Source organism: Monodelphis domestica, chromosome 3 (genome assembly GCF_027887165.1).
Source record: "Monodelphis domestica isolate mMonDom1 chromosome 3, mMonDom1.pri, whole genome shotgun sequence".
In the NCBI taxonomy this organism is placed as follows: domain Eukaryota; kingdom Metazoa; phylum Chordata; class Mammalia; order Didelphimorphia; family Didelphidae; genus Monodelphis; species Monodelphis domestica.
The window spans coordinates 152,933,411-152,960,962 of record NC_077229.1 but is presented as its reverse complement, the minus strand read 5'-3'; the positions used below and the strand labels follow the sequence as shown (position 1 = coordinate 152,960,962).

At 35.5% G+C, this 27,552-nt stretch overlaps 1 protein-coding gene and 1 pseudogene across 7 annotated transcripts in view; one reads left to right on the top strand and one right to left on the bottom strand.

The window, feature by feature from the left end:
* Positions 1 to 27,552, bottom strand: part of CSMD3 (CUB and Sushi multiple domains 3) — a 1,668,414-nt gene that overhangs the window by 496,373 nt on the left and 1,144,489 nt on the right. The window lies entirely within an intron of this gene.
* On the top strand, positions 477 to 576 carry LOC130458598 (U6 spliceosomal RNA; annotated as a pseudogene).

Here is a 27,552-nt window from a genome sequence, read left to right as displayed (position 1 = left end):
GGGCTGTTACCTTCAGGACATTGTTTTCTTTTATCCCTGAAGAATGTTTCTTGGGAATGAAAGAGTGGCCCCCCTTTTTTCCAATCAGTGGTTTTTAAAAAGTGGAAAATTAGCCCAGAAAATATGCTAGTGTTTGGGCTATATTGCATATAATAAAAATACATAATTGAAGTGGGTTCATGGACAAAGTAGCAGCAGCATAAATGGCTATATAATGGTAATGTAATGAGTAAAGAGATTTAGGCTCTGTTAGATTCAGAGCAGTATATGTTCTGGTCACAGTTCAGTGAGAAATCCTAAAAGAAGTTGATGCTACTGGTGATCATAAATTGTTTACCGACCATTCCCAATCTCCCTGTCTCTCTCCCCACCCCATGCCCCCAGCTATGTTACTGAGCATAGAATAATGGAAAGAACAGTGGAGTCAGAGAAGTTGGGGACAAATTCTGTCTCCTGTTATTCGTTCTTTTTTTTAAATGTTAAGACATATGCTAAGACATTGGAAAAATACAGAGGAGATTAGCATGGCCCCTACAGAAGGATAACACTGAATTTTGTGAAGCAATCCATATTTTTGATAAAGGTTTCATTTCTCACATTTCTCACATATATAGAGAACTAAATCAAATTTATAAGAATACAAGTCACTCCCCAAATTGACAAATGATTAAAGGACATGAACAAAAAGTTTACAGATAAAGAAATCAGTTATAAATAATTGTATGAAAAAATATGCCAAATCACATTTGATTAGAGAGCAAATTAAAACAACTCTGAAGTACCATCTCACACCTATCAGATTGGCCAATATGACAATAAAGGAAAGTGATAAATGTTGGAGTAGGTGTGGGAAAATTAGGGCAGCAATTCATTGTTGGATAAATTGTGAACTGATTCAACCATTCAGGAGGGCAATTTGGAATTATGCCCAAGAGTTATAAAGCAATGCATAATCTTTGATCCTGTAATACCACCACAAGGTTTGTATACCAAAGAGATTTAAAAAGTGGGGGACAAGGACCTACTTGTATAAAAATAATTATAGATCCTCTTTTTTGTGGTGTCAGAGAATTGAAGAGATGTCCCTCAGTAGCGGAATGGTTGAAAAAATTGTGGTAAATGATTGTGCTATAAGAAATTATGTACAGGATGATTTCAGAAAGAGCTATAAAGACTCACATGAACTGATGCAGAGTGAATAAGCAGAACCAGGAGAACATTCTACATAGTAACAGCAATACTATGAAATAAATACTGTGATAAACTTAGCTATTCTCAGCAGTATAATGATCCAGGATGATTCTGAGGGGCTTATGACAAGGAATACTATTCATCTCCAAAAGAAGAACTATTGGAGTTAGAATGCAGATTGAAGCATGTGATTTTTCACTTTGGTTTATATAGGTTTTTGTTTTGGGATTTTGGTCTTATGTGATTATTCTCTTACAAAAGTGAACAATATAAAAATATATTTTGCATGATAATACACATACAGTCCAAATTAAATTGTTGCCAGCTCTGGGAAGGGGAAGGGAAGGAGGGAGGGAGTCCATTTGTATCATATAACTGTAAAATTTATGTGGAAATTTATTACATGTAATTGGTAAAAAAATATCTTTCAAATAAAAAAACATTAAGTAAGTTACTTATTCAACTTGTGCCTCAGCCTCTTCATCTATCCATGAAGGCATTAGATAATACTAATACTAAAAATAACTAACATTTATTTAAATAATTAAAATTTACACAATGTTTTACATTTATTATCTCATTTTGATCCTTACAAGGACCCTGAGAACTAAGTGCAATTATCTTCTCCATTTTACAGATGAAAAAACTAGAAGTGACAATTGAAGTGAAATTTGTATCTGTTAGAGCTATAAATCTTATTTATTGTTATACATAAAAATTAATCTTATAGGCTTAATATTAGATTTATAATCTTTTGTTAGTAAAGAAAGAAAGAAAGATTGGGTTTCCAGCCTTTCTAACTTAAGGTAAGATCAGGTTCCAGATCCCAGTCCAGCACCTTCCTTCCATGCCACTGGTTGCCTAAGATTGAAAGATGAGATAAATGCGTGGTAGAGACATGACGAGAGAGAGGTTTTGCAGGACAAGCCAAGATACAAGAACTAAGGCTGGGTACCTGTCTGTCAATCAAAGAATGTTCCAAACGGAATGTTCCCAGGAGAGGCAGTTGAAGCTGGAGAGGGGGAGACCTTGGCTTTGGATTATCTGACCAAAGGAGGATCTGTTTTCTGTCTCTCCTCTGAGATTTTACTGACCAAGAGTTTGAGGAAAGCCAGGCTGAAGGAGAGACTTTTCTTGATGGCTGGCTGAAGGAAAGAAGCCCTGAACTGATCTTGTTAGCTTCTGTCCCAAACTGAATGACCCTTGAGGATGGCTTCTGAAATTAGGCTGAGAGACCTTGGTGACTTTCTGAAGAAAGAAGATTTTAAACAGTTGTCCTCTATCCATTGCTTTGACTGTCCCTCTATCACAGTTATTACTGAACTGATTTCCCAAACCCTCAAATTCTCCTTATAGATTAGGGACACTACTATCCCCTTCACCTCAAGCCCCATCCTGTTTGTTTCCAATAAACCTCCTTACCTGAGAAAGAGAACAAGAGCAGTTTCTCTAAACCTCACAGTCACCTTTCAGTTACATAGAAAGGAGACTGACTGATAAGGGGGAAGGGAAGGGAGGCAGGTGGGAGAGGATTGGAGAAGGGAGGGAGTGAAGGGAAGAGGAGGTTAGGAAATATATTGATCCATTAGCCATCAGGAGGGATCAGTAGGCAAACCCCAATGCATCCCTCCATCTGCAGCAGCATCTCTCAGTGTCTCTCTATCTCTGTAGTACTTCTATCCCCATTGTAACTAAGAAATCCTCAGGGTGTGTCCCCATATTAGCAGCTCTCTCTCAAGCCAGAATACATCAGTCACAGTAAGAATAAATAGTTTCTACACAGATTATAATTTTTAATACAAATGTTCAGAGTGAGAGTTAGTTCAGATACAAGTCCAGAAGTAAGTAGCACTCCTCGGTTTCCTGTATTGGCTTTTCAAATCTAGTCTCTTCTCAGCCCGAGATCTTTCCTTGTTCAGTGACTTTCAGACATCATGCATCTGCCTCCCCTGGTGATGGGCCTGTTCTGGGATGCATCAGGCTGTCAGACTGGTGACTCTGATTCCCACTACACTGAGTCAATAGGGTACAGGAGATAATTTACTTCACACAATTGTACTGCCCCTTCTGATTCTTTGGGAGACCAGCATGTTGTCTTCTTGCTTTTCTAGGAGATTAACATGCACTCTCTCCAGTGAATAATTCCGCATATGGAGTCTATATATTTAGGATTTTCTCACCAGGGGGCATAAGAGCACAAAAGATATTGTACATTCCATGGAGGGATTTACTACTATATATGTAATAAAAAGAAAGAGGAGAGGAAAAAATGATTGCTAGGTATAATAAAAAAGGAGCCTTTAAGGGGCACTTTTAGAATAAATGGTTACAATCAGTATTAATGGAGAGCTCAGCCCCACCATCCCCTCAGTTCAGTTTATTATATCTAAAGATTCAGTCCAAATCTTGTGTATTGTATGATTTCTTCAAATATCCTTACAGTATCTTAGATCCAGAAGATTTGCTTTCCTGGTCCAGGTTTTTGGTGATTATCTTTTTCTAAAATTACTTTAAAAAGAGCTTAGAATTTGAACTTTTAGGATAACTATCAAGCTTTTACTTTAAAGATTATAGTTGAAGGTATCCTCAGAATTTCATGGAGAGGAAATTATTTTCTTTTTACTCTGTCTCACCATCACTTAGTAGAGAAAGTGTTTAATAAATGTTTGTTGAATTTGAGATAAAGGATGGTGAAGATGAAGACCTCAAAGTCAATTAGTCATCAAACACTTATTAAGTACCTATTATGTGTCAGGTGAGGTACTATTTTTTATTTCTGATTCCTAAAACTGTCTTACAAAGAGTAGAATCTAATAATTCTAAATCACTACTGCTGTACCAGGAAATTATATTCAAAATAATATACACCAGATTATTCTCTCTTACTTTTTCATTTTCTTCCTCCCTCCTTCCCTCTCTGTGTCTCTGTTTCTCTGTCTATATGTGTGTGTGTATATATATATATATGTATGTGTGTACATGTATATATAATTATAAAATAAGAATTATGGCCTAATAGACACATATCTTTTAATGCTTGGAGAATTAGCTCAAAACTCTTATATTATTCATTTTTTGCTCCTATGGAGCAAAGAGATTCATTGGAAAACGCTGTTGTAATTGTAAACATTAGTGTGTATTCTTGGAAAAAAGCAGTCTTTTTGAAACTATGTAGTGATTCATGATAAATATGTGAAGAAAACTGCCAAAAAGGAACTAGGAGGGAGTGGGTAAAACAAATGATTGGTTAAAGAGTAACATAGATGATACCTCTGTGAGAACATAAGACAAATCTTCCTAACATCGGCATACAAATGCTGCTTTTTATTAAGAAGCATCCATAACAATTAAGAGCTAATGTTTTTCCTTTCAACTTCCAAAAGATAAATTGTTTTTGGCAGAATAGAAGAAAAACAAAGAAGGGAAAGAGTCTAAGGAGGCAAATCAAATATCTAGTACAAGTTCAGCAACATCTATTAAGTATGTGCTATGAAGGCCAGGCCAAGAAAAGGAAAACTTTAGTAATATGGATAATGCTTTCTTCAGTGAAGCCACTTAAAGGTGGGGCTTTAAAAGACACTGGGGAATATCAGAAGTTAGCAACTGGCTAAGAGGATCACCTTGGCGAATGAGATATAAAGTTCTGCACGTAGTTTAAGATAAAGGAATGATGGCGGGTCTTTGACCCAATGTATTTTTTAATCTTAAAAGAGCCTGCAAGCATATGCTTATTACAAGATCACAAATTTCCTTGATTATTTAAAACAACGGTTCTCAACCTCTCAATTTATAGCAATGAGAATACATAATGCATATCAGGTATTTACATTCTGAATCATAACTGTAGCAAAATTACAGTTTTGAAGTAGCCACCAAAATACTTTTTTGGTTTGGGGTCACTGCAACATGAGGAACTGTATTGCAGGGTCACGGCATTAGAAAGGTTGAGAACCACTGGTTTAAAAGAACTCCAGGGTGATGGGCATTTGGTACTTTGAGAGTACCATAAAGAGCTATGCAGGATGTAGACATATGCATTGGTGTGTTATTAAAAAAACTTAGGGGATATCCTAAAGATTTAATAGGAAATTTCTTGATCAACTTGATAGCTTTACAGAGCATTGAGCCTTTAATTGAAACCTCTTGGTCATGGACCTCCATGCCTTCTGGAATGTGAAGTTTTAGTGATTATGAGAGAATTATTTGACTTAGACAACTAAAGAGTAGGTCACTCTGGACGGTCAAGCTCTTTTTGTTGTATTATAATGGAGGTTTTTCCACTTTTTTCTTTTTCTTTTTGACCTTTTAGAAGGGCAATACAAATGAATACAAAAAATGGGACCTCGATCCTAACTGAGTGGGAAGAAATTCCTTCCCTTGCTTTGCCAAGGAACCAATAGTGAACGCCTTGTAATAAAGGCACTTGGGAATTCAGGTTAGGCTTTTTGCTTTGAGGACTTTTCAAAGAGCAAGGGAACCTTTTGGAAGAGAATTTTCATACTAGGAACAAGAACATAGAACTAAAGTCTTCCGATTCACTTTCCAATTCCAGTTCTAATGTTAAGACTTTCTGCTGGTTTTTTACCTTCCTTCGGGGCCCAATTAAGACACCACTTACTATCTAAATATTCCCAAAAGGAGAAAAAAGAAACATATATGAAAAAAAAATCAAAGAGCTACAATTACAGGGCACATAATTGGTGAAAGGTTATTTATTCAAGAGTGAAGAAATAATACTTTTTTGGATTTAAACTTAAGACAGGAAAAAACCTCATTTTTTGAATTTTCTTTCTCTTTTAGGATCATTTTACATTTGACATTCTGAAAAATATAAGCCATCTACTCTTATCATCTCCACCCTCCAGGAGGTTTGGGTATATCCACTTTGTGTCCACTGCTTTGCCTGGTTCCAACTCTATGGAACAAAATGAGCCTCCCAGAATAAGCTTATCACTTCTAAACTCTTTGCCATGCTGTTTTACTCAAGTCTTGGTTGACACTTCCTCCTTCAGTTTCCTCTGTTCTCTGATTGGATGACTGGAGGGGGTGGAAATCAACTCTTCCTAATGCTTTCCTTTATAAAGAGGACAACTGGCCTTGCAGCTCACTTTACTTTGCTTCTTCTAATCTTCCTATTTTCAGCTCCATGGAACAAGAGGCCCACAGACAGATGCTCTCCCTCCTCTTCCAACTCCTAGCTTTCCTGTTTCCCAGTGTTTGTTGTCTCTCCCTTTAGAGTGTAAATTCCTTGAGGGCAGGGAATATCTTTTCTTTCTATTAATTATATCCCTGATGCTTAGCCCAGTGCCTGACACATAGGTAAAACACAAAACTACTATGGCATACTCTATAGGGCTAGTTCTAAACTTGTACTCCTACTGGTAGACTGATTCCCCAACGGATAACTAACTACTCCATTTTTAGGATTCCAGGGATTAACCTGAGAATTACTCTTTTTTCCCTAGTAGTGTTGTACATGAAGCCCTACTTCTATGTGCTCTATTGATAGCAATTGGCCAACTAGAGTTATTTTTGCTTTACTTAGGGTAATATAATAAGATACTAAAGTGATATTATCAGAACAGATTGCATAAAATATTTACAATAAAAGTCTGACATACTCTCTCCTAAGTACATTCAGAGCTCAGGGGAAAGTGGGTTCAGGCATAGAGAGTATATGGGCCAAAAGGGTAATTCATATCCCTCAACTATCAGTACTATCATCTCCATTCCTGGTAGACCTATTAAATTGTCCTCCCTCCAATGTATGTTGTTCTCTAGGTCCATAATTTCAAACCTATGACAAGCATGTCAGCACTGATAAGAGTAGTCATTTTCTATGATATGCAGGCTCAGGCAGGCTCAGTGTGCCTCAGGACCCAGGAATTGCCCAGGTTGCCATACACCTGAATCTGTGACCATGCCATGGCCTAGGGGAGGGCTGCTCTACAAGCTGGCCTCAGGAGCGAGTGAAAGTGGCTAGAGGCTGGGGCACATGGGGTTCCCATGGGGCAGGGAGGAGGGGCATGTGCATGGAAGGTGCCCACCAGCAAGCAGGCTTGTGGGGAGGCAGCCACTTCTCTCACAGTGCCCCCAGGGCAGCCTGCTGGGGCAGGGCAGAGAGGGGCACAGCCAGTGGGAGACTAGGTGGGGCTCCGTTCCCCATGCAATGGAGGAGTGCCTGAAACTGATTACCAGACACTTTTAGCACCCTGAAAAATATAGCAAAGACTTTACTCACAATTTTTCCCCCCTACATACTTTTGTGAGACCTTATTCTTGGTGTTAAATAATATCAAAACCAACAAAAGAAATGGATTGACAGATGAAGTTAGTAGCACTTGCTTGGGCTTGAATTGTAAAAAATACCAACCTTCCTTTGAAGATTTCGCCAATGAAATTCAGCAACAAAGAAGTCACTAATAGGCAGGTTAGTTAAATAATTCCCTCTCCCCCCTCACTTATCTTAGTTCATGGTATTCCAAACAAGTTAAATAATATTAAGACCAACAAAAGAATCTGACTGATAGATGAACAAAGAAGTCATTAAGTAGGTAAGTTAAATAATTAGTTTTTGGTTTATTAAATATAGTTATATGTTACAATTATACATTTTTGTTATTTAAACTATAAATATCATGAAATTATGGGGTTTTTTCTCAAAGCAAAAAAAAAAGCCTCAAGTTATGCTTAGTTTTTAGCGAATTTTGACACACCACGCTCAAAAGGTTGCCCATCACTGCTCTAGGTGCTTGTACTGAAGCTACTCTTCCTCTCATCTTGCTGAAGTCACACTTCCTAAAATTTCTTTTTTTCACAATTTCTGGTTGATCTTCCTTTAATTCCTGGCTTTATATATTATTCATTGTTGTCTCAGTCTCTCTGATGGCATAACAAGTGAGGAAAGTTACTTCTCTGCAGGTCTTAACTCCTAAACTGCTTTGATTTTGAACTACAGGTACAAAGGTTTGACTCATTGAAGCACTTTGGAGACTTGACTCTCAAAACATTTGCTAAAATACTCCTTTTGGAATCTCTTTCTTATATCAGAAGAGCAATGATATGTCTAATTCTTTCAACCAGTCACAAAATATTTCATAACCTGATTTCATTCAATAACTTAAACCATTGAACAAATTGCACTTAATTTATAGGTAGATTGATTCATTGATTCAATACAGATACCTGGAAGTTATTCACACACAATTTGCACATTTTATTGATTCTATAACTCAGTAAAAAAGGTGTTCTCTTCTAATAAAAGTATCAGGGCTTTGAGAACTGTGCTAGTGACATTATTTGGAGTTTGGATTATGAAATATTGCTCTTAAACTTAAATAACAATATCATTCATATGTATTTATTCAACAAATATACATGAGCTTCTACTCTGTGCAATACATTTTTTAGTTGTTTTATGTGTTAGAAAACTCACAGGAGGAATAAAGTGGTAAGAGAAAGAAAATAGTTTGTACTTTTAATGATAACTTTTCTTATTTCTCCCATAGTTTCTTTGGAGATGATACATACAGAAGCACATTTTCCCTTCCAATTGTCTTAAGCCTTGACTTTTTATATACAACAGGATAAAAAAGGCAAATTTGGAAAAAAATTACATTTTTTAAAATGATGACTCTTCTCATTTGGATTGTCATTTAACATCTATTTAAGTGATCTCTTTTCTTATGTAATAAACATATAGCTTATAGACATGCATTTGAAAAGATTTTTTCATATTAAAATCTTATATGTATGTTAAGGAAGTGGTGACTAAAAAGAGATTTAAAATAATCTTCAGATTTATAAGAAATAAAATATATATTAAGTTAATATCACCAATGAAAACATTGTCAAGCAGATTTCATTGCAAAACTTTATATTATAAAATTTTCATTGTAACTTAACTCAAGTGAGGTTAAAAAAAAGAAAATCTCACAACTTTTTATGCCTGCATGTGTAAAATATATGTTATTTAAACACAATATAATAATGCATCATGTCAAATAAATGACAACTTCATTTAGGAATTCATGTACTATTCCAATGAATCAATAAATATTTAGTAAACATTTGATGCCAATCAATTAATAGCATTTATTAAGGGGCCCACCATGTGCCAGGCACTGTGTAAAGTACTGCAGATAAAAAAGAGGAAAAATACAGGCCCTATGCTCAAGGAACTTATCGTCTAATGGAGGTGATGCCATGTCAACAAATACAATAGGGCCACTTATCTACAATTTTTCTTTTCATAGTTTTAGCAACTTGAGGTTGAAGGTCCAGAGGTCCATCCACACCATGTCAATGGTCTCTCGGTGTCAATGATTCTGCTTTCACTATCACCTTTTTTTTACTTGTTCTTTTTTATAATTTTTTTGAGGGAGAATGGAAGAGTATGAGGCTACAGAGGATTCAGCCAAGGGACAAGAGTAGAGGAGAGAGAGTACATATATGTGGTGTTGGACAGTAGATATTCATTTTTCACTTTGGGCCATTTGTGATAAGTCTATTCTAGAATGTACCCCCATGTATACAGGGCCCTACTGTATATACAAATCAAGCTACCTATAGGATAAATAAGAAATAATTAACAGAAAAGAGGTACTAGGCTCTGGGCCTCATCAAAATTATGGAATATAAATTTGTAGATGACTCAGAATGGTTGCATGATACAATATGCATGGTAAAAGTGAAGGAAATGAATGCTGAGGGTTTTCCAAGACTGAGGCTTAGATGGGTGCAATTGGCAATATGGCAAGGCAGTGAGGGTGGGAGCCAAGAGAAAATAACAGTGTGAATTTGAATTGAATTATCAAGAAGTCAGGATGAGAAGAAGAGGAAGGGCTAGCATCAGGGAGATGTTCTGAAAGAGATTTAAGGAGTCAAGGGATTGGAGGTCACTATGTGAATGAAGAGTAGAGTTATGCAAAGGAAGACAAAGGAATAGGTGAAAAGGTAATAGACTATGGCCAGATGAGATTTCAGGAGTCTTAAATAAAGAGATTATACACTAATAGGTGATAGCAAGATCAAGTGTATAACCATCTTTCTGTGAGACTGAAGTTTGCTAGAGGAATACCTCATAGGATATGATAATCTGGAGGAATTGTGGGATTAGAGTTTTTGAGAAATCAGATGTATGTTGAAGTCCTTTAGCATGAGGGCAGGCATTGGGAAAGAGAAAAATGTAGATCTAGGTAATAGAGGAAGGATGGGGAATGACCTGGAGATGTATAGTGACCAGCTGCCATGATTCTGATTGGGTGTTAGATATGGATAGCATGAAAATCAAAGGAAGGAAGGTTACTAAGTGATGGAGAAAGGGAGAGAATCTGAATTTGGAAATGAGGAGCAAGGAAAATTCTAATGCTCCTACCTTAATCAGTGACATGAGGAGAATGAGTGAAGGTGCAGCCAGTACTCCCAGGGTGGCCAAAGAGTTTGTGTCCAAGGGGGAAACCTAGGTTTCAGTAAGAGACAGTAAATGGAAGGAGTGTGAAAGGAAACAAATAAGAGAAGGGAAGTTTGTTGCCTGTGGAATTCCAGAGAGCATAGGGGAAGAGTTAGGAAAAATTAGGATGAAAGTTCAGAGAAGAAGGGATGAAGAATTGGGTGGTATAGAGTGAGGAGTGGGCTTTGGATAATGAACTATTGAATCCAGGATGCCTAAGTTGTGAAAAGGCATAAGTAGATGTGAGAAAGTTCACCATGGAGTAGAGGATACAATTCTTTTACCCTCAGAGAACAAGTGCAATTAGAGATGGAAAGCCAGAAGTCAAAGGGAGAGTTGCTCTTCTTTCACTGGAGGTTCTCCATGTCTAAGTTCAGGAGACTGTGATGACAGTAAGAGGTAGAAGCTGTCTTGTATTGATATATATGGAGATGGTTATTCTGGGATAGATGGAAGACTCCTGACTCAGACTCCAGTAGCCTTTGCTTAGAGAACATGCTGTACCCAGAAGGAGATGGAAGGGTATAGGACTAACAATGAATGTCCTGAGATCTTCTCGCTTCAGGAGGATGGCTAATATGTGAATTCCCTTTTGATCACTGCTCAATCCTACATTTATGCACAATAACATTTTGCTCCTATAAAACCTTTGAAACCTGTCCTTAATAGATAAGGTTTTAATTTAACTCAGATTGCTCTTCAAAGACTAATACATTTTAAGCATTTAAAGTGTTTCTAATATTTATCACACATATCTGATTTACTAAAAAACATCCCAAACTATTTTGTGATTATCCACGGTTTTCATTTAGCATCAAACAGGTCCTTGTTTAATAGGAGATATTCAATAAATGATTGCTGAATAAATTATCATCGAATATCATACAGTAATATACAAATAATGGCATGATTTAATAAGATAATATATAAGAATGGGGTCAAAAATTCTAACTCATCACTTGGAGCAATTGTAATTGTATTCAACTTTTCATCTAATAAATTCCCAAAAGCAGCAGAGGAAGGAATCACATGGAGTTGAAGGCCTACTTAATTTTTTTATGATGAACTAATTAATAAACACTGTTTAAATATAATAGGGCAGCTAGGTAGTGCAGTGGATATAATGCCAAGTCTGAAGTCAGAAAGACATCCTCTTGAGTTCAAGTGCATCCACAGACACTTATTGGTTCTGTGATCCTGGGCAAATCACTTAATACTCTTTGTTTCAATTTCCTCATCTATAAAATAAGCTGGAGAAGGAAATGCCAACCCACTCCAGTAACTTTGCCAAGAAAACTTTGAATGGAGTCACTGGACAGAAAATAACTGAACAAAAATATATAACAATTTACCTAAGACTCCTAAGACTTTTCAGTTCTTGTGTTGACTTTTCGTATTTTTTCTCTCTATTCCCCAATCTCTGTTCTCTCAGCTGCAACTACTTCTTCTTCCAGTAGTCCTATATTTAACATTCTATTCTTTCTGATTTTATATTACTGTGAGCTTGAAAACTAGAGTCTAAGGTCTGTGAGGAGAATAGTCTCGAGGAAGACATTACGAGCTACAAATAAACTCTTTAACCTTAAATACACAGTTCTATTGGCACCTATTTTGTTTTCAAAGAGCTATTATTTTTTGGTTATGTCCTGGTCCTGGGCTGTATTTTCAATTTTTGAGGGGTAATATTTTCGGCCTATTTGCTATGGATTTTTCTGTACAGCCATGATTTTATCTCTGAAATTTTCAATTTAATTTATGATCAAACTATCATAGATTTAGAGCTGGAAAGGATCTTAAAGGCCATCTAATCCAACACCCTCAGATGAGATCTTGTTCTCCATAAGGGTTAAGTGACTTGCCAAATGTTAAACAGGTACTAAATATCAGGTAAAATATTAAAACTCAGATCCTTTGATTTCAAATCTAAGAATAAACAATTGCAATAACTTGTGGTGTTTAAAACCATTGGAATGCCTCAATTTATTTGACTAAACACTCATAACACTTATTTATGGTTTTCAGTCATTTTTCACTCATATATGACTCTTCCTGATTGGGATTTTCTTGGCAAAGATATTGAGATAGTTAGCCATTTTTTTTACAGGTGAGGAAAGTCAGGTAAATTCAGTTAAGTGACTTACCCAGGATCACACAACCAATAAGTGTTTGAGGTCAGATTTCAACCCAAGAATAGGATTTTGATTCCAAGCATGTTGCTCTATCTACTGTGCCTGCCACCTAGCTGCCTCATAAGGGGGCTCTGGTTGTTCAGTCATTTTTTAATCATACCTGACTCTTCATGACTTTACTTGGGCTTTTCTTGGCAAAGATATTAGAGTGGTTTGTCATTTCCTACTCCAGCTCTTTTTACAGATGAGTAAACTCAGGCAAACAGGGTAAAGTGACTTGCCCAGGGTCACAAAGTAAGTGTCTAAAACTCAATTTGAACTCATGAAAATGAGTTTTTCTGATTTCAGGCCCACTGCTCTATCCATTATGCCACATAAATTTGTAGGTATTTCTAAATACTAAAAACAAATTTAACAAAAGGTTGACTTCTTATGAGAAAAAAAGAGAAAAGAATTTAACAATTCTCAAACAACTCTTGAAGACTGAAAACCTTTATTGCATAAATACCCTGTATTTACAAACAACAATGCCTTCTATATAAAACCACTAAGTATCTTTTATTTAACCATTATTATTCCTTATTTTAAATATTTTGAAGAGGAACATAGGGGAAAATATAGAACTTGTAATAATATAAACACTAAGTTACAGTGTAGATAAGCCTTAGAACTCAATGAACCATGAATATGTCAAATATTAGGGCCTAACTATAGTGGCATGTAGGAGACTCTCTTCTGACATAATACATTCATGGCCTTATGTTTAAAAGGGGTACATTTTAGAAAAGACAATAAGTTACTTAATGGTTTTTCTTCATCTGGTAAATGCTTAGGACCTCTGGTTCTAAAATTAAACATATATTTAAAATGCAAAGAAATATTTTTTAAAAAACATTTTCTCTTTGACAAAGGTCAGTTACAGATTTTAATTCAATTTTTCCTGAAATTGGTGTCTAACTGAAGGGCCAATTGTTCCTCTACTATATTTAATATTTTTCTTTCTCATTTTTGTAAACAGTGTGAGTCTGAGTATACTCAATTCACCAACATGAAGATGCCCTTGAGGCATCCTTAGAGCATGTCCAGATTGCTTTACATGGAAACCTCCACATCCTCTAACATATGGGTGGCAGTGGCCTCCTTTAATTGTCATCTTTAAAATTGGCTAAACTAAGTCAGTTGCACACCTTTTGTCCTCTCATATTTGCTACATACAAACAATGAAGATTAGAGTTAAACCATAGCCTGGGAACCATGAACTGAACCTGTCAGAGGGAAAGAACTTATTTCTCCTATTCCTTCTCTACTATCCCAGCTCGAAAAATGTGTCTAGGGGTATCTGTTGTGCATTGTTTTTCCTTCTAAATTTTAGGTATTTGAGATGACAAATACAGGATCCAAGAGTTTAAGTTTATGACAACTCTGGAGCCAGATTTCAAGGAAAGATAGTATAGCCAATGACTCAATACAGAAGTCCAGCAAAGCCAAATTTCAAGGAAAGATAGTATAGCCAATGACTCAGTACAGAAGTCCAGCAAAGCCAGGCTAACTGGAGGCTGAATCTGAAGAGGTGAGGGTTAGACTTGGAACCAGGACTATGCTCTATATAGTAACTAAACTAAACTAGAATCTTAATTTTCTTCCCCTCCTCACAGACAGAGGCAGTACAATAGGAGAGGGGATTATGCCTCTTCTAGATGGTAGATGCTAGAGGAATGGTAGAGGAACCAGTTTTGATGTTTGTCATTATGTCTTTTGAAGTAAATATTTCTATGTAAAGGCAATCTTTTGTTGGCTATATGCAACTGAGGCTCAGGGGATTATGTCCTTCTTTTGGGGGGAACCATCACTTTGGGCTGGAGCATTGGCAGAGAATGTAGACACTCCTTATTTCCTTCAAGGACACTGGAGAGCACTAGAGTGTATAGAGAAGATGAAATGTGTCCTATTTAGCCTTCAAGAAGTAGAGGCCCATGGTCACTTGTGTCACCTGTTCTTCACCAAACTGTAAATGCTGTAGCCATTAACATATGTATTGGTTGTTTCATACTTCATCACAGGAAATGATAAGGAAATTGGATTTTTGAGGAATTTTTTAAACTTCTATAATGAGATATCTATAGTAATTTTGAATTATTACTATCTACTAATACCATCATCAATCTCTCATAGATTGGCAAAAGTATAGGGTATGAATGGAGAAAAGTATTAAATTTGTATGAGTTAGAAAGTCAGTTTTATCACTTAGCTGAAGAAAAAGACAAGAATGTTGTTATGTTGAGGGAGCCCTTATCATTCCCAAATAAAGAAAATCCTTGCACATATAACTAATCTAATGGTTCAGAAGCAAGATGGATTGGAGCTGGCAGTGGCTGCTATATGTTGTGCTTCAGGACATGTTCCCTGATAGCACAAGTAGCTTGTGATAGAGCTATGCCATTGAAATGAGTTTTGAAATAATGATGTTAGTACAACATTTGTTGCTAGCAGCAATACTAAAGATGTTGAGTCATCCCATGGTTCAATGACTTATTTTATCCATGAGCGCAGCATTTTGGGAACCTGCATCTCTACTGCAAGACTCCTCAGACAGGAAAGATGCCAGACAAGTCATCCTCATCACTCTCACAGCAATATTAGTGGTTATAAGGTAGATGCAATAAAATATGAAGAACAGAAAGTACTTTCTTGAAATAATTTCATCAAGGAGAATTGTAACTTTAGGATTCACTAAAAATGATCCATCCACTTGCTCTTACTTACTGTTATCCAAATATTGTGTGGTGTTATTTAATAATAATGTGTTTATGTGAGTGTACCCTTCTTTTTGTTGCTTTTGACATTAATATTTGAATTTTTTTCATTATAGTTGTAGAATCAGAAAATTCTAGATTTGGAAGGAATCTCAGAAGAGGTCAGATTTTCTAAGCCATTACCTGAAATAATAATTCCCTTTTCACTATCCTGGCAAGTGATTTTCTATCCTCTGCCTAAGGCCTGTCAGTGATAGAACACTACAGTCTGGCTATTTCAAACTGTCTCTTATTTTCCTTCTATTTTTAGTACTATAGTGTCTGCATAGTTCTTTTTCTTAAAAATCATAGATGCCTAAACATTTTGGGAGAGAAAGTGCTACATAAAGCAAAATAATGACTAAGTTTTCAGCTATTTTCATTCTTGTAGGAACCCACATGTGACTTCTCAATGTGAAGTCTCTTCAGTTCCGATGAGTGATATGCCAGTTTTAGTTTGATTGAAATGTTCAGGAATGCATCTATTATTACTCATTAAACCACCTACAAAATTTTCTACAGAATGTTTTCCTAGTTTTAAAATGTTCCATCTCATAAGTATACAAGTGTATATATGGAAGCTACTACAGTGGAACAATTTTGATTTATCATATTTATTATGTAAAGGAGTAGAATATGACCTGCTTTAGAAGTTAATCAATTTCCTGTGATAAGGAATTTTCAAGAAGAGGCTAGAAGGCAGCTTGGTACTCAGTGGAGAGAGAGAGTCAGGACTGGAAATGGGAAGTCCTAAGTTCAAATCTGGTCTCAGACACTTTCTAGCTATGTGAATCCGGGCAAGCCACCTAACCTTAGTTACCTAACTTTAATGGTTTTCTGCCTTGGAACAAATAATTGGCATTGAGTTTAAGACAGAAGGCAAAGGTTTTAAACAAAAGAGTTTAGAAGGCCACTTTTGAGAAATATGGTATAAGAGCTTTTTCTGGTCATATGGAGGCAACTAGGTGATAGGAAAGTCATTTGTTAAGTATCTACCATGTAACAGACATCATACTAAGTACTTTACCAATATAATCTCATGGAATTATCACAACAATCCTGGGAGGTAGATGCTAGTATGTTCTTCATTTTACAGTTGAGGAAACTGAGTAAAATTGGGCCTAAGTGATTTGTTCAGACTGACACTGCTAGGAAATGTCTGAGGCTAGATTTGAACTCAGCTCTAGTTTATTACAAACCCAGACCTCCATCTACTTAATCTTCTAGCTGTCATGGATTTTGATTAGATGAATTCTGAAGTTCCTCATATGGTTTGAAATTCTATGAAAATTTTAATACATGGTATTGTATAACAACTGGAATTGGCTGCATCATTTCAAAACAATTTTATGATTTGTTACATAACAACTCCTAGGGAATATTAGATGAAATTCAAGCTTCCCTAAAGTGCTAGAACAGATAGCCTCGAAGATCTTTTTCACTTCTAAGACTTTGTGGTTCTATATTGACTCCTTTAGAAAGCCTTCTTTTATTATTCCAGTTCATTCAGGTCTTTTGCTTTGCTAAACTCCCTACCTTTCTAGGCAGGTTAGATCATACATTTCTTGAGGGAAAGTCCTTTAACTTATACTTCTCTGATTCTCCCTTGTATATAATACCTGAAACAAGTGTTGAGTTAATAGCAGATGATCAATAAGGACTTTCTGAATTTAATTGCATATTTTGGAGAATATATCTTGACAACAAAAATAAACAAATTTCTTTTTCATGGTAATCAGTAGCTATAGTCAAATCAATTCTCCCCTTTCAGCTCCAAAGAATGTATGAAAAGGTTTCTTTCCTTTGTTTATGAGATGATCTTCAACATGTAGACTTGGGATGTGACGATAACTATTAAAATCTAATCTAGGGAAGCTGGGTGGCTCAGTGGATTGAGAGCCAGGTCTAGAGATGGGAGATCCTGGGTTCAAATCTGACCTCATATACTTCCTAGTTGTGTGACCCTGGGCAAGTCACTTAACCCCCATTGCATAGCCCTTACCACTCTTCTGCCTTGGAACCAGTACACAGTATTGATTTCAAGATGGAAAGTAAGGATTTTAAAAATAATAATAATAATAAAATAAAGTAAAATCTAATCTTATGCTGAACAAATGTTTGATTAAATATTTCAAAAGTCATATTATAATAATTACTTTATTTCATCAGTAAATAAGCATTGACCTGTAGGCCCAGGATGTAAAGCTTTAAATGATAGAAGGGAAATGAAAAATTCAAATAAGAATTAAATAAACCTTGCATACTTAATATATATTTCTTTCATTTGGGCATCACAAGTTGTTTCCCTCAGATGAATCATCTCAATGAAAATAAATATGTGAATAACTAGGAAAAAAGGAGATAAAATGAAATGATATGTACATCTGAAGGCTTTAAAATCTTATATAAATAATTATTTTGTCTTTATACTGTTTGAAATTACATAAATCACTCATAAAAAGGAAAACAAAATGTAAAAAATGAATAATACCATTTATGTGCACTAATAGTTACTTTTATCATTGGAAAGTTGAAATATTATTTAAAAAGGAGCATATAATCTTTCCTTGGAACACTTAAGACTAAGCATGTTGTGTATAGACTATTGGGTAATCAAAATATTTAGATGTTTGATATTCTAATCCTTCAAGGATTTCTGGTTTTATTGGTGTAACTTACTTTGTAGTTATTTTATGAATAATTAACTACATTTTCACTAAGAAGCATTTATAGATTATACTTCACATTTTTAGTTTATATATATATATATATATATATTTCTTATAATAGCTAACAGGTATCTAGAGCATTATAGTTTACATAGCACATTATCTCAATCAATAAACATTCATTAACATGTTCTTTACTGGAGATAGAAATACAAAAAGAAAAAAATAACCAGGCAACCAAAAAAGAGAATCTTTGCCTTATTTTTCCCATTTTTTACATTGGGAAATCTCAGAGAGGTTTAGTGACTTTCCCAGGGGCATATAACTGGTATCTGAGCCTAAATTCTAACCCAAATCTTCCTATCTTTTAAGTCTTTAATTTTTTTCTACTCTAACATATTTTATAATGAATTACAATATATAAGGAATCAGATAATAATAATAAGCATTTTTAGTGGTTTAACGTTTTCAAAGAACTTCACAAAGTAATCTAATTTTGTCCTCAAAACCTTGAGAGTTAAGTGCATCCCATTTTACAGATGAAGAAAATGAGGTAGTCAGTGTGCCAGTCAAAAACCAATATAAGAGTCTGAGTGTGTTCCACTTTGAGAAGTTTCAAGTTGTAAGATCATTTTCACACTTTAGGTCACCAAAATATAGAAAACTGAAGACTATATCATAAAACATAGTTTATGAACTTGAACTGACAGGACCTTTAGTGGATAAAATTAAATTAAAAGCTTTGGACCATAGCAGCTCAGCTTATAAAAAAAAAAAAACTCACAAAACTGAGCAAGGGTAAGCTAAGGTTTCCAACAAGGTAACCTGCTAATAAAACTTGAAAACATTTCCTGAAACAACTTCAGAAACAACCAAAGGAGTAGTTGGGGAAGTTACTGAGCCTGAACATTTTAATAAAAAGATTGTTGATCTATACATTTTGTTGAGCAAGCAGAATAACGGGTGCCTAAGAGAATACAGAAATTCGCCTTATCCTGTGGCAAAAAGTTTACAATCAAACACCATTTCAGGAGCTCTGACCTAAATATGTAATACCATATAAATTTCTATCCATTTGCAACAAGTAATGGCAAAATCTGTAAATTGCCATAAAGTAGTTAAATGAAATATAATGTACAACCTAGAGAACTAATCATTTTGAAAAAATTCTTAAATTATAGAACAGTGTTTCTGTGATAACTGTGAAAAGACAATGTAGCCATGCACAGAATATGAGAAAGGTGAATATAATAGCTCATTGCTACATAAATTCCAACAGTCAAAGAAAACACTCACCTGTGCAGTAGGTAATACAAATATCTTTATTCCCATTTTGCAGAAATGAAAATTCATTTTTGGAGAAACCTTGTACAAAGTCAGAGAGCTATTAAGTGGCATTTATCTCAGTTTTACATTTGAGGACAGTGATATGTGGTGGAAGAAAAGGAATCTACCTATTCATACCACTCAAGAAGAATAGACAGGGATATCTAGGTAGCAAAGTGGAGAGGGCACACGTTCTGGATTTGGAAGGACCTAGGCTCAAATTTTGCTTCAGACACCTCTAAGCTGTGTAACCCTGCGCAAGTCACTTAATCCCAATTATCTAATCTTTTAACACTGTTCTGCCTTGGATTGGCTATTTAGGATAGATTCTAAGGCAGAAGGAAAGGGTAAAGAAAAAATAATTTTAGACAAGGCTCAAACACAAGTTGCTCTGATTCTAAAACTAGAGCTCTTCTAATAAACATCTTACATAACTCCTAGCAAAGCACCATCTTTTTACTGTAGCATGTGGCCTTCAAAATCACTAACCACTATTCTACCATTTCTTCCCTAATTATAGTCAAGTAAGATACACATTCAAATGAACTTTAAAAGATGCTGAGTAGAGATAAATTTATTAGTTCTACATATGTGTGTGTACATATGAAGGTCATAGATCCGGGGAATCATCTCAATTGAATCATCATATTGGGAATTGGTAAAATAAAATATATCATTCTTTTCTCCTCATCATGGCCATATAATCAACAAAGATATATATGGGCAATTTGATTGGATAAACATGTATTAAGTGCCAACTGTGTCTAAAATGTAGGCTGGGTGATGGGAAGTGACAATTTTAGATAAGATATAATGCCTGCCCTGAAGGAAGTTAGGATCTAGAAGACTGGTATTACACAACATATTATAAAAATAATATAGGATAAACATTTCAAAAAGGTGTAGACCAAGCTCTACATGAGATCCTGGAAAGTAACAGTCATTATTGTCTAGGTAAACCTGGAAAGAATAACTAGTACTTGGATTTGGCCTTAGATAGGTAGAAAGATAGAAAGAGATAGAGTGATAAAAATAATAAGACATTGAGTGGTCTAGAGAAAAAGAGAACCTGTGGAGTGCTGGCTATGGATACATCAAGGCTTGGATTCAAATTCTGTCTCTGACACCCACAAACTCTGTGATCTTGAAAAAGTCACTGAATCAATTTGGGCTTTATTTTCTTCTCTTTCTTCTCTATAAAAGGATGGTGCTAGACTTTGTGACCTCTAAGGTCCCTTTCAACTTTAAATCCTTCTGTTCAGTTCAATTATGTCTGCTTCTGTGATACCATTTGGAGTGTTCTTGCCATTTCCTCCTCCAGCTCATTTTACAGATGAGAAACTGAGGCAAACAGGAGTGATTTGACCAGGTCACACAACTGGTAAATGTTTGAGGCAGGATTTGCTCTTCCCCACTATACCACCTAGCTATCCTAACTTTAAATCTATTTTCTAGCAACAACAAGAGATAACATTTATATAATGTTTTAAGTTTTGCCAAACCTTTTGTATATGTATTTCCATTGTTCCTTACAACAACCATGTGATGTGGATGCTTTATTATTCACATTTCACAAGTGAGGAAATTGAAGTTGGAAAATAAATTGAATTGTCCAAGGTTAAACAGCTAATAAGTGTCTGAAGCATGAACTGAACTGAGACCTTCCTAATTCTAATTCAAGTGCTCTATGCACTAACTATTTAGATGTCTTAGCTATTTTTTTTTCTGGTTTAAGAGTTTACTCATGAGAAGCTGAATAATTCTAATACTTATTCTATTGGTATTATGATTAGGATAGTTTCATTTGTGAAACAAACATGTTTAAGAAACTATATTTTGCAAATCTCAAATCTATTTCCAGAGGATCCATGAAAAACAACACAGTTGCTGCCCTCAGAAAGCTGGATGGGGAAGAGGAAGAAGAAAAGGAGGGAGTGTATACAAATTATAATTAATGATATTTCTTTGGTGCATCTTGGAACTTTTCAATGGTACAGATATCAATTCACTCACAACTTTTCATTCTGAAAAATGCTTGTCTTTTTCCTTCTACAAATCCTTCATAAAACATTCACTGACTGTGCTGAGGACTTTCCTCTATATATCTTGATATCACATGGATACAATGGAGTATATGAACTATTCACTGAATTATGATTTTCCCACTTTTCCAATCAATTATCACCCTGGTAATATATCCCTCTTTTCCAACAGAAGATTTCATTTGGAATCTGTAGTCCTCTACTCAAACCAACCATACAAATCTTCATTGCTCTTGAGAGGACCCATGATCTGAATTATTCAGACACTATGGTATTCTATAATTTATAGCCAACCAACATTACTAGAAGAATATTGATATTAAAATTTTATTTCAGGGAGAATCTTGAGGTCAATGAAAATACCAGGAAAAATTTATCAAATGCAATTTAGTCAACTTTCTTTTTCAATTCTGGTCTAAGTCTGAAATGAATTTGTAATTTTTGTCCAAGAGCATATCATAGATTAGATTAAAACATTCTTTATCCTCCTTTTTAGTATGTATAGAGTGAAGCCAAATTATTTTTGAGGGATTATAGATCCCATTAGGAGGCATTACTAGAGTTTAATATATCACTCCTGCAAAGTGGTACATTTTGACCAGTTCCCTTGCTAATTGGAGTTTGAACTCTATGATAGATATCTTCTAAGGCAGTGGCAAAGACCTTTGGCCTCCCTGTTTTATTTGTCACTTGCTACTCATGATAAAACTTAATCTTGAATGAAAGTATACTTTTCAAGGAATTTTTGAATGATTTTAGCATATACAAGGTGGGTAACTTGAGGAAGAGTCAAAAAGATGGAATTTTAATACATAAAATCAATGCCTTATTAATAAGATAAGTATATGGGATCATATATCCTCTACAAAGTTCAACCAGTTTTGCCCTACTACAGATTGTTATTTAGGAATGCCTGTTTGCTCCTTTTTGATACCTTCATTAAGAATATCCTTAAAATACATGTAAATCATTTTTATTCCAATTTTGTAGAAATAAGAAAATAGGCTTATGGGTTAGGAGTTCCTAATATTTTTCAAATATCTTTTTTCCCCCAGAGACAGTATTTTATTTTTGAAAAGAAGTTGGTATCTTTCCAATTCAAGATATCTTGAGCATCAATCCCTCAATGATTTCACAATTATATAACTTTCAGCATATAAAGTAAGGTATAATGCCATAATATAAGTTAAAAATTAGTGAATAGGAAAGATCTAAGAAATACATGAGAGATTTTAAGGAGTGACCATTTTTAGTGAAGAGGAAAAAAATAACTTTGGGAAGTTGCACCTGAATCAGACTTTAAAAGCAGGAATTTAAAAAAAAATTGAGATGTGAAAGAATTCCAAGCCAGGTCATGTAAAAAGTTGTGCTGACAAAAGAGGACATAATGAGATTAGGGAAGGGAGAATGATGAAAGATTAGCTAAAATATGGTGTATTAAGTGTAATAGTATGAAAAAATCAGAACTAGACTGGAGAACGGGCTAAAGGGCATGTATTTTGTTTTAAAAGAAATGCAATATTATCTAAGATTCTTAACTGGTAGAATGTTATCACACATACATCAGGAAGCTTACTTTAATAGCTTTGTGAAGGGATTGTTGGGTATAGATATTAAAGGTAGAGAATCCACCTTAGATAATACTTTGTCATTCATTGTTCTTACTAGATGTAATGTGGTCTTGAGCTGATTGATTGATTGATTGATTTAGGGTTACAGAAACAGAAATGGAAAATAGAGGATACATAAAAGAGATAATATTTATATTGTTATCAATATTGTGTAGTTACATGGCATAAGAAAGAAGCAAATTTTTAGGGCTGAGTAAATAAGAGAATGATCAATAGAAATAGGGAAATTCATTGGAAGAACAGGTTTTGGCAGGCAGGTAAGATTAATTTTATACATGTCTACATTTAAGGTATAGTCAGGTTATCTAGTGGAATATGTTCAGTAAATAGTTGGAAATATATCTGCATCTCATGAGAAAGGTCAGAGCAGTATTTGGGAGTTATCTACATGCTGAAGTCATGGGAAAGTATGTAATTGCCAAAGGAGGGAGAACAGAGAAAGAAAAGGATGGGACAGAGGATAGAGCAGCTAGTCTAAAAATGTTTAATTTGTCATTACTTGGGACTGTGTCCACCATTAAATGAAAATAGAGGCTGAAGGGAATGATTTTAAAAGGACAAGAAAATTCTTTAAGATTTTTGGTTGATTACATATAATATTCCCTAGTACAAAACAAAGTACACTAGCTAAAAATATGCATCATTTAATTAGCAAAACACACAGCAGATTCAAATCTATAATTATCTCACTGAGTGAATAGTCTGCCCTTTTGTGTTAATCAAAGGACACATTATGTACTGATCCTTGAAGGTCAGTAAACTAGGAAATTTTCAGATTAAGAAGAGGGGAAAAATCAGAGCCATGGTACATGAATGAACCAATCTTTTGGGGGCCCTCATAAGTCAAATCCTAGAGATATTAACAGAAGTACCCTCGCTTATTTCAACTGTTGTGACATAAACCATCTGTGCCTCTATAAGCTGTGAATTAGATTTTCATTTAAGCTATCAAAAAGCAGAAGTGGTATGCTAACGTGAAAGTAAATTATCTCATATATGTAAGTGTGTAGCCAAACTAGGATCGAAAGGAGACAAAAGAGAAGCATTGAAGGTGTTCATGAAGGGAAAAAAAAAGACAAATGGAATATCTGACTTGCAAATATCCCCCAAACAACAAAAACACAGGAAATAAAAATTAGTACAATTATCAATTGGAAAACAAGTAATGAAATGAAGTAAAAAAATGACCTGAGGGAAGGAAATCAAAAAGAAATAAGGGCTAAATATGTTAGTGAACATTGAGAAATTAAAGTGAAGGTGGAAGAGCATATCTGAAATACCATAGACTAAATGTTATTTATTCAAGTGAATCATATTTTATCAGGGAGAGTAGGTGAGAGACTAAGTACATAAACAGAGATAGACAATATGTAATAGATAATAGTGCTATCAAGTAAAAGGGTAGGTAAAAAAGGACTGGTGACTCTTTTAGTCCTCACCAAAAAGGGTGAGGAACTGTAAGAAAATTGGAGAAGTGACAAAAGGAAGGGATCAAGTCTGGGGGACTGAAAGAGGAGTCTTAACCCAAGGAGATGTATACTTGTAATGAAAGATGACAATCTCATAATCACAGAATTAATGCATTGAGGTGCCTATTTGTGGCCATCATCATAGAAGAGATATGAGTAAGTTCTTAGAAATGACTAATATTCATAGTAGTTAATAAGATATAGATTCAGAGATGGGATAGCATATAGAACCTCTGGAAAGGTAAGTAACCATGTGGAGAGGGTAGAACTAACCAACACAATGTAATGCAGAGGTCCTAAGGTAATTCCTACAGTACAATGCTGCTTTTGTCAAAACTTGTTTTCCTCATGAATTGATATTCCTTAGAGTAAGATACATCAAAGAAAGAAAAAGATGATAGAGCAAGATCAGTAATCATTCAAGGATTCACATAGAAAAGGCTATATGGACAGAGTATTTGTTGCCCAGTATATGGAATGGAAGGGAGACATTTATCAGTCTCTTAATTTGTGTGAAATAGTGTCCTAAATTCTAGAGATATAAACAGAAAATCATGACAGCTACTCCTCTAAAGGAGCTAAAATTCTATGTGGGAGTCACAATACATAAATAAGATTTCATGTCCATTTTCAGCTCATGACTAATGGAAAGATCAAGAATTATTGAAGTCATGGCAGAAAAAATAGTATAGTTGATGGCAAGGTCCCAAAGATACTGGGGTGCAATGGCAAGGCAGGTTGTCCCTTTACAAAGCACATAGTGGGTATAATGGTTAGGGTGGAATGGGGAGGACAGAATATTTCTCCAGCAGTGTTAGGGACCAGAGGTCAAAGACTTAGATTCAGAAAAGAAAGCCCTCTGATTCCTGTTCATGTCTTTAGGTGGTTTTAGTGTTGTCAATGTGGAAATCTAGAAGCCCCCAGTTTATGTAGTTGGGAGGCAGAAACCCCAGATTTTGACCTTGTCACAGGAGAGTTTCCCCAAGGGAAGGTCCCACTTCACCAGACACTTCGCCAGACAATAGACATCCACTGCAGCTTTGGCGAAGTAGGTACTGCCTCAGTCTCACAAGCTGAAGGTCCAGAGTTTCATCCTTGGAAGGAGGGTGTGGCATACTGGGAAAGGCTTCTGGAGACAAAAGAGCTACTTGACTTCAGATAGGGTCTACCTCCCACCTGAAGTGGATGTCTATTGTCTGGAGAAGTGGGACCTTCCCTCAGGGGGAAAACTCTCCTGTGACAAGGTCAAAACCTGGGCTTTCTACCTCCAAACTAAATAAACTGGGACCTTCTAGATTTCCACATTGATTGTGATTTCTGGCTTCTAACTAACATGCTGGGGAAAAAGAGAAAATTCATTACTCCCTTCCTTGGGGGCTGGTGGTGGTAGCTGGTTCCAATTAATGTGCCTTTCATTAGCAACAATGACCAGCAGCTATCACAAGAGACCATCAGGAGACAATGCTGAGCATAGGACATACAATATGCCTATGAATTCAGCATGGATTTTGTATTCAACAGACTGCATGCCACTCCAGATAAATGGGTAATAAGTCCAGTGGGAGCAGAATGGCACTATCATGTGAATCTCAAAAATTCTCAGACCCTACTTCATAAGATTTGGTTAAGATCATTACCCATTTAAACAATGAAGGCACTTGATCAGGAATGTGGAAACTTTACCCATGCTTAAGCATGCCTTAGGGGAAGATAAAGTTGTAAACTCCTTGCTGAACAATGAAAAGTACTTAACCCATACTTATAATAAGGCAAAAAACCCTTAAGCTGGGCCTATTTTTAGATCTAATACAAAAGGGTGCTAAGTACCTATAAAGGTCAGGCAATTTGTAAACTTACAAGGGACAAAGAGGTGAGAAAGGACTCAGAGATTTTAGTCTACTCGGGTGTGAATTACTCAAAAGTTTAGTCTACTCAGGTGTGAATTCATAATGGTCTGTCCTTTGGAAAACGTCTACTGTGATTGGTAGATGTAAGAATTTAGGGGAGGAGACATAAGAGAAAATTCTCTTTAAAAGGAGATGAGAAGCTAAGAGCAAGAGGCTCTCTCAGAGAACATTCTCTGGAGATTGAGCTGGCCAAAGCTGAACTGGTATCTCTCTGAACACTAGAATCTTGCTTGGACAAATCTTGTGGTGAGTTGATAAAAGACTGACTGATCTCTCTCTTAGGGCTTGGGCCTAGGCTGGCCTAGCCCCTTTCTCATTGTTTCCTCTTACTCTCTCTCTTTCATTAATTCCTTAATTTGTATTAATTAAAATCTCTATAAAACCCAGCTGACTTGGGTATATTTCATATTTGGGAATTTTTCCCTGGCGACCACTTTATATTTTTGATTTAAAACAAGACATTGTCCTGAAAACATATTTCTGCAGTCACAATTTAAGCCAACCACTCTTATAACTGCCACAGTTTATGGCTTCCACTATTTTATTTGCAACAATCACCAGAAGAAAACAAAAGTGGTTCTATAACATCAATGTATTCCAGTTGGATGGGCAACCTAGAGAGCCTGTTCATGTGTGTGTGTGTGTGTGTGTGTGTGTGTGTGTGTGTGTGTGTATGTAAGTAATAAGACCTGATACAGATAATATAAGGACAAGTTGAGCCCAGAATTAAACTGGAGAGATAAATATCTTTGTCTTAAGGTTAAAAAAAAAACACAAACTCATTGCTCCTATGAAGAATAGATGGATCTTCAGCTCAGGACAGATAAACACAAAAGCTAGAAGTACAGAAAAGTTGCATAATTTCATGCACAGTTACCAAACAGCATGCCTACAAGATGGGTAAAGACTACACCACTGGAAAAGATTGCATGCCACTCAAACCCC